Source organism: Euprymna scolopes, chromosome 27, assembly GCF_053919585.1.
Source record: "Euprymna scolopes isolate OS-2025 chromosome 27, ASM5391958v1, whole genome shotgun sequence".
NCBI lineage: Eukaryota > Metazoa > Mollusca > Cephalopoda > Sepiida > Sepiolidae > Euprymna > Euprymna scolopes.
This window is the reverse complement of record NC_136508.1, coordinates 114,254,606-114,263,827: the sequence shown is the minus strand read 5'-3', so window position 1 is coordinate 114,263,827 and position 9,222 is coordinate 114,254,606. Positions and strand designations below refer to the sequence as shown.

The following is a 9,222-nucleotide window of genomic DNA, read 5'->3' as shown; positions in this document are numbered from 1 at the left end:
TCGATGTTGCCTAGGTCATTCGGACCAGAAATTAGTAATGTTGACGTGGCAGAATAGCCTGGCCTCCGGTCCAAATATTTACTTGGACATGATGTTAGTTAGAAGAGGCGACATAGATTTCTTATCTTGTCCCATGTTCGCCTGGCTAGGTCATTCGGACCAGAAATTAGAATGGCCCGTTTGAGAGTAGATAATAGGCCTAGGTTGGCAGGCTACTGGAAGTTGAACGCCTCCTTACTGGAGATGAACGACTTCCAGGAGCAGCTGACAACACTAATTCAGCGGGAGTTAGTGGGGGCGGTTACCGGGAGTAGCTGGTGGGTTAAACTTAAGGCTACCATTAGGCTCTTTTTTGTCCAATAGAGCCAACGCCTCGCATTAACTAGCGCACGGACCAAAAGGCATCTAGATGATAGGCTGACCCGGGCGGTGGCTGGTGGAGATCCCCTAGAGATAGCAGTAGTTAAGGGAGGCCTCCAGCGCTTAGCTAGCGAGCGTTATGAAGGTCAAGTAGTTAGAGCTAGGTTAAAAAGTGTCTCTAACGAAGCCGTGAACGTTGACGCTGTTGAGCGTAAGGCTGCCTTAAGACATTGCTCAGATGGGTACATTCGGAAGGTGAAAAACCTGGAAGGACATACCCTCGTATTGACTCGGGAAATTTGCAATGGGTTTCGTCAACATCTGGAGGAACGCTTTATCCTACCACCCAGACTCTGCGGCCAGGAGTTTGGCAGCTATTTAGCCGGCTCACCCTGCCTTACTGCGAACCGAGCAGCTAGCTGTGATGGGATGGTTACAGAATGTGAAATCATCACTGCATTGAAGCAGGTTGGGCTTAACAAATCTATGGGGCTCGATGGTCTGCTCTACGAACCGCATTTGAGGCTGTCGCCCATGTTTGTTCCTCTTCTAACGGGTGTGTTTAACCACTGGTTTGCTCAGGGATCCATCCCTGACAGGTAACCAAAGGAGTGGTCACACTACTGAAGAAGAGAGAGCAGCATGGTGGGGAGGACTTAGATGATTATAGGCCCATCACTCTGCTAAACACAGAGTTGAAGATTTTGGCCCGCGTTCTTGCAAGCTGACTGCAGTTTGTTATCGACGACTTGGTCGAACCGTATCAGACTTGTTCTGTGAAGGGGAGATCGATTCAAAACAACTTGCACTTGGTGCGCACGATCATAGAGGGGTTAGAAGACGACACAGGAGCCGCGATGATCAATTTAGATCAGTCCAAAGCGTTCGATAGGGTCGACCATGGTTTCTTGGAATCTGTTATGGAGACTGCCGGCTTTGGTCCGGACCTTTGCAAGTGGATTTCTGTTCTGTATCGTGATCCTGCGGTAGCGGTACAAGTAAATGGTAGGTTGTCGGAGTCCTTTGGAGTCTCTCGGTCGGTGCGCCAGGGTTGTCCGCTGTCGCCTCTGTCGTATGTCTTGGCATTGGAGCCCTTCCTTCGCAAATTAAGGGACGAGACGACTAGACCAGTCCTGCGCGGCATAGCTCTACCTAGTGGCAAAGTCGCCAGGGTGTCCACGTACGCTGATGATGTCACCGTTTGCGTAGGGCGAAAGAAAGTATCAAAGCGGTGAGTGAGGCGGTCGCTGAGTATGAAAGTGTCACAAGGGCCACAGTCAATCCCAGCAAGTCCGTTGGCCTGCGGTTGGGCACCTGGACTGGGGTAAACTCGCTTCCAGGTGGGTTCGGCTGGACGGATTGTCCAGTAAAGATTCTCGAAGTGTGGTTCGGGCCTGAACTCCAGCTGGACGAAAATTGGTCGGAAGTACAGACGAAGATCGAATCGTCAGTAAGGACTTGGATTCGCAGTTGCTTATCCCTGAAGGGTCGTGCGGAGGCGTGTCAAACCTACGTCTTTCCGTTGATCCTTTACCACTTGTTAGTACTTTCTCTGCCTGTGGACCGCTGTAAGGCTTTGGAGCAACTCCTTTTCAAACTACTTTGGAAAGGGGGAAAGCCATACGGCCGTAGACAGGTCTGTACACAGAAACTCAGCGAGGGAGGCTTAGGAATGCCTTACTTGTTAATTCATAAGTACGCCGAAAGATTGGTGTTCCTGAGTCGGACACTGCTTGGGGAATTGCACTGGGTACCAGTTGTGGAGCAAGCTTTTCCACAGTTCATATCCTCCCTTGCCACTGAAGGTCGCAGAAAACCGGTGGGGGAACGGCAATTCCTCTACAAATGCCGAGCCGCCCTTAGGGCATTGCCGAGGTCCAGTGACCTTGCACGACCTATGAGGAGGCTATATCAAGATTTAGTGGGGAGGACCACAAAATATCCGCTGGTTGAGCGGCTGCAGATATCGAGGGAGGAGGTCCTCTCTGAGTGGAATTGGGCGCCAGCCAGAAGCTTTTTAAACAATTCAGAGTTTTCTATTACATGGAGGCTTGTCCGGAATGCGCGGCCACTTTTTGGCGTGCTTGCCAGAGACTGCAAGAGGGATGAATTCGCTCCCTTTTGCCCCTGCTGCGAGGATGACGAGGATGAAACAAGAGATTACGCTTTTTCTTTTTTGCAGCGGAGTTCGGAGGCTCTGGGAGTACGTCGGAGAGGTAACGGCTCGCATTGACCCCGAGCCGTTGGTGCCGCTTGATTTGGCGTACGTCGTCGATAACATAGATCCGCCGTTCACTGGGGAGAATCGGTTGGTGTTTCTCGCGATGCTAGCCGTAGCCAGGTTAGTGACATGGGTTTCATGTCTTAAAATTGTCTATGGGGTTGAATCTGTTTCCGATCGGGATCTGGTTGTTTACTTTAAACATCAACTTAAAGTGAAGATCAGATGCGATTGGAAAAGATTACATCGCATAGATTTTGATAGGAGATGGGTGAACAACACTAGTTTGTGCATCCGACGAGACGCTAGGTTAAAGTTTGTTTTCCCACCCTAGTTGTATTGGTCTGGCGGTGCTAAGGTTCGACAGAACCCAGCCCCAAACAAAGTTATTTTATAGCATAAGGTTAGTTAGGTCTTAACCACTACGAGTGGAAAATTTTTTGTTTAGTGCTAGACTAGAACAAGTATGAAAGTGGATCCCATCCCTGATTTTCTTTTTCATTGGCACTAGGAGAGCTTCCAAAAATGCCCAGTCCAATTTTGTTTTGTCCCCGGTCTGTTGCCCCTATACGTACATTTATCTTGCAAGACGCCGTCCATTCCATATGTTACCCATCCCTATCTAATTTGTTTTCAAAATATCGTCCCTAGGTCCCCCACTCCACACTAGGGAACGACCCGCTTGCTTCCGACCTCTGGGACCGGAAGACAGTGGGCGCTCCACATTTAGAAGTAGGTTGGGGGGATCCCTTACTAACCTGCCCCCATAGGCATTTTGTTTAGTTGTTTTCTCCTTCTTTCTTTTTGGGTGTATCTTAGCTTGCTCCCCTCCCCATCATCTAATCCCTCATTTAAATTAATAATAAAAGCCAAAAAATCTTTTTGTATATATAATTTTTGTTTGTTTAAAATCATGTAAACATTTATTGTTTCAGTTTGCATATAAAGCCGACACATACGCTGGGGAGATTTTAAGTAGATAAATCCCATGGTAAGAATGAGGTATTATGGTGATAGTGTCTTAATGTAGGGAAATTAAATAAAGTTTTCTCAAAGACCTAGTTAAGTAGTGTAGAATGACCCTCGACCCCCACCTCCCCCTACTGGCTTCATGCCTAAGTGTCCTGGACCCCAAATAAGGGTCTGGCAGTAGATAATGCCAGGCCTGGGGCCAAGCACTAAATACACTTACCTTGCGTAGAGGTAACGATGATCATTAAAGTCGTTCCCCCAGAGTGAGACCCTTCCATTGCACTGCGGTTGGGTTGACCTTTGCGATCGTCTCAAATGTTGACGACTCGGACGCGTTATTTCTAAGTGTGGGGTCTGCGTACGCGCTCATCCCAATAATGTAATCAAAATCAGAAATTCCACCCTGCTTCTCCTTCTGGGCAGAAGACTACTTTAATTCCCAGCTACCCCCTGTCCGTATGTCACGTGTGTAAGGACGTCCTTGTTTCTTTCTGTTTTCCCAATCGCCTGTCTCTATAGACGCCACAGAAAGGCCAATTCTCTCGGCCAGTTTCTCATCCACTCCAATTGCAACGTTCTGATATAATCTAATCTGCATGTCAACGTTTGCTCTGAACATATCAATCTCGTAAGCGTAAGAAATCCGCCAACCTGTCGCCTTCAACAACTGAAAGTGTCTTCTTTCGAGATTGATGAATGAAAACCTTTGACAAACTACCGCAGAATTAGTGTGTCTATTGGTTGAACCCCACTCATCACCTCGAAAATTGGGCATCCAAACAAAGTTGAATGATGTGCACTGGTAATTTTGGTTACCAAAATTGTTATTTTATGGAAGGCAGATGTTGTAAACGGATTACTCGTGAAAAGACCCAATCCTCTTAACTTAATTATGAAGGTATTTTTGGTTACCAAAATTATGATTTTATGGAAGGCGGATGTTGTAATTTTGAAGGTGTTTTTGCTGCTGTTGTGTCTGGCAAATAATGTGGAGACCCTAACTTTTAAACACATGCGAGGTTGGCACACGCGTCTCTCAATTGAGGTATGGAAGCACCGAATCGATTCAATTTTCAATTATATTTTAAGTTTATTTTTTTCACCCCCTTAAATAAAATATAACAAATAGGCAAACCCTAATCCCCCATAATAAAAATATATAAAAAAATGTACACTATTTTTATCAATTATTTTTTAAAAATTTAATGGCATATCTTTTCATATAACTATGTTTAATTAAGGTAATATTTTATATATTTGCCAAACTATTTAAATATTTAAAAGTATATTTATTTACAGAAACATGAAAAAAACTATGAATGTGTCACATTTTAGCAGTTTAAAAAAGGTGAATTTGTAACAGAAAAGAGTTGCACAGTTTAAAAATGTGAATATTCACATATGTTAATAAACACTAAATTCAAAAATCATAATAGGTAGATGATATTGTCGAAACAGTTACTTTTAAATCGGTTACACCATATAAATTCCTGACGGTTGAAATTTTCTATATAAAAATACGGAAACTTTTTCAATCAATTATTTTATTATTTTTAATCGCCTTTCTTTTCAAATAACTATGTTTAATTAAATTAATATGTTATATATATATATATATATATATATATATATATATATATATATATATATATATATATATATATATATATATAAAAATATGCGATTAAAAAAATGTAAAAAAATTATTGATAAAAAATTTACGAATTTTTATATCTTTTTATTATAAGAGGGTGAAAATAATGTTTTCACAGAAGGTTTTAAATCTCGGAACGGTGCGTTTGCGTTGGCCACGCGGGACTTACATTAACATTTTTGTTCTTTAGAAACGCTTGTTGAGTTTGAATAAAAGAATATACGTATTATATACGTTTGAGGCCAAAACAACGCATTGCATTATTACAAAATAAACAAAATAAAACTACCGTAAAAACCACAAACAGACTTCTACTTTCTGATTCTCTGCTCCAACAAAACGGGGCAAAAAAGAAAGAAAGAAAGACATACTGAAGATGAAGTTTTGCTTCAAAATATATTTATGAATTTTAATATAAATTTTAAACAAAATAAATGTTTATTTTGTAATAATGCGTTGTTTTGACTTCAAACCTATATAATACGTATTTTATTTTATTCAATTCAAAATCCAGTTTTGTTTAGTCGTTACGCTCCAATAACTTTCAATGGAAGCATGTTTTTGTCTGCCATATTTTTTTATAATGAAAGAGCGTAAAACAGACCAAATGTATAAATTTATTTCATGCGGACTATTATTATTATCCTCATCTTAGTGGTAACCGCGACGGGATGGGAACTTTGAATCTCCTACCTGCATTCTCAGCAATTACTGCGATCCATAGTTATTGTCGTCTCACCTGACGAAGGCCAGAGGAATAGTTGGCCGAAACATTGTGAAACAACAACTAAGAAAGATGAGGATAATAGTCCGCAATAAAATAAATTAATAAACAATACTCATCTAAATAATGAATTCCAATTAAATAATATATAGGGCAAATTTAGCTTTTTTAAAAGGCCAATCTGTCAAACCTTAGAAAGTCCAATTTTTAAAAGTTATACGGTGGTCTTAAATGTCGTACATTTAGTTTCATAAAACATGATAAAAAAAGAACAAAAATGAAACTTTTTCTGATTTTATAATACTTTTGCTGTCAAATAATTTACGCCGCTAAACTACACATTGACCTAGCAATCTTTTATAACATTTTTTTTTTATTATCAGGACTACTGTTTGAAATGTTTTAAAACGCCCCGGCTCGCTGCGTGAGGGGGATACGATAAAAATATAACAGAACGCAATATCTATTAAGGAGCAGGTAACACTTTTGGGAGTTATGTCCCTTTGTTTGTTCGTATTAGGTACGAGCAAAAATGGGCGGACAAAAATAGTTTTGAAAGCTGATTTATCATAATTTTTTTGTAGGTTTCACACCACTTTTTTTTTATTGTATTTGAAAGATTAAAGACTGAATTTAATTTCAAAAAGCAAGAAAAAATATTTGCACACGTGAAGAAAAAGTTATGAAAAATGTTTTCACGGCGAGCTACTCAATTCATCTAAATTTCGAAGTTAAATGAATTAATTTTATAAATCATTTAAAAGATAAATATTAATTTCCTGGGTCTATTTCGAAGATAATTAGTGAAGTCAAGTCCTAATATATTGAATTAAATTGAAAAAAAAAAAAAAAAAAAAAAAAAAAAACACCACCTTGTTTGGACAAAATATAAATTAATTAGCCCAAAAACCGAGTGATTTTGCCGTTCGCAAAACGCAGCAAAGTAAAATTTTGTTAACACGGAATATACGAAGGCCAAAAATTTAAGACAGTCGAAAGACTGTGATAATGACGTCATGTAATTAAAACGGAGTAAGGGATGTGATAGTTTCCTTTTTTTCCCACCCCCTGCCCCTGCATCCGTGCATTCCTATTCTGACCGCTTATATACATTTTTCCATTTTTTAAATTTAATTATTTTCTATGTTCTTGTTTGTAATTTTTTTTAATTATTGTTCAATATTATATATATAAAAATATGTTACGCCGAAGGTTTCCCATTCTTGAGAGCAAGGAACTTATTAAAATCTTGCATATAAAAATTATGAGAAACCTGTAATTAAAAAAAAAAGTAGAAATATTCTTTGCAATTATAATTTTTTGTGTGTGAAAATATTAAATAAACACTGCTTAATTCAACGGTAATATCGGTAGTTCGAGAAATTCATTAATACGGGCTTTAGGGTCTTTTTTCGTAAGGTTCCAGTAAAATTATTTTATTTTATTTTTATTGCCACAAATTACGATGCTATAAAAAAGAATAAATTCTTAAGTTTTTTTATTTACTACTGAAAACCATAACTTTAGTAAAGGTATTTTCTGTTTAAACAAAATAATACATTTCCACTAAGATTCAAATAAAAATAATTAGTTCATTATATTCCGCGATCATTATTTGATAAATACTGAAACTTTCATTAAAATTGGTTAATTTCATGATTTTTGGTGAATTTTAATTAAAGGGAGGGGTCAAAATGCAAAATGTTTATACATTTTGAGCATCGGCATTCATTTTGCCCGTACCTAATATATAATATATATTAAGAATTAACATAAGAAATCGTAATAACCCTTAAAAATTGACAAATATAATCTAAACTTGATAGGGACACAGTTTTCACACGAGTAATGATATAATGATTACACCGTATTAAATTCATTGTTTTTTTTTTTTACAGTTGATTTTCTTTTTGAATAATTTCACATTTAAATGGTGTTTTAAATTTGATTCGTTTATAGTTTCAGTTTTTTTTTTTTTTTTTTATTAAGAATAGACAAATAATTTGAACTTGACAGAAAGCAATTCGACACGTTTAACTAAAGAACAGATGTTTTTTACACGAGGAACGAAATAATGATGACACCGTAATATTACCGTGTTAATACGATGACCCTAAATTCATTGTTCTTTAGCAGTTGATTTTTTTTCTTTAAAAATTTTACGTTTAAATCGTGTTTTTTATCTTTTAATTTTTATTCTTTTATGTTTTCATATATTTTATTTCTTAATGAATTGAACACAAACGAATTCAACCTTTTTTTTTTTCGTATTCCTGGAATGAAAGGTAATTTTTTTTTTTTGTTTTTGTTGTTGTTGTTTGTTTGTTTGTATTTTGCATTTAAAGAAAAATTCATTCACTATCCTTTAAAACAATTTTAAATTATATAATATTGCAATCCAATAAAAAATATTGATTCGCTTTGATTCGAAGTTGGTCGAATGGTTGGACAACTGAACACACCATGTGCAAAATGAACAGACGATACTCAAAATGCATAAAAATGTTGGGGTTTGTATTACTGTACACATTGATTCGAAAAAGTCGCCAAGAACAAATATATAACAAATAAATGCTATCAAAGGCAAGATAAGATACTTTTCTATAGGCACCGCCAAAACTGGGGTGGGAGGGCAGGTCAGTACTTTTTGACGGACCGTCTTTTTAAAAATCTACCAAAAATCAGGTAATTATCTGATCAATACGAAATTTTCAGCGATTATTAGGAGAAGAATGAACTTTATAACAGTGTACTTATTTTTCATAAACGATATTTATATATATATATATTTTTGCTTACAAAACCCCTCCTTGTTTTGAAGTGGGAACAAATATTCTTAAAATAATCATCTGAAACTGAACAAAACATATTGTGTTGTTGTAAGGGACAGAATTATAGATTAAAAAAAAATTGTTTGCATACCTTATTTTGGCGTCTGAATATCAGAACTTCGATTGTGTTTAATTATCCCGCTTTTGAGTTTTGAAGTGTGAAATTCGGTGAATATGTTAAGTAAAATAATTAATTTAAGTTAAGCAAAACAAAAAAAAAAAATGTTTTAATATTTATACGAAAAAAGCCATTTTAAAATGTTTGATAAATAAATTAACAATTTTTTTTTAGCGAGCCGAATAATGCATGACCATTATTAAACAGGGCATGCTTTGAATAATCGATACAAAAAAAAATCGATAAATGTTGTGCCCTTTGTGTAAAAAATAGCATCATTTTTTTCGATCCCGTTTGAAAACGTTTGCCGCCTTTCGACTACGGTGGACCAAACGCGCTGAA

The 9,222-nt window shown here is 37.3% G+C and overlaps 1 non-coding gene across 1 annotated transcript; it reads left to right on the top strand.

Moving 5' to 3' along the window:
• The first annotated feature begins 3,765 nt into the window (after window positions 1–3,765).
• On the top strand, window positions 3,766–3,928 carry LOC145249101 (U1 spliceosomal RNA). The gene has a single exon (XR_013863480.1). It is a non-coding gene; the product is annotated as a U1 spliceosomal RNA (small nuclear RNA).
• Window positions 3,929–9,222: the final 5,294 nt, after the last annotated feature.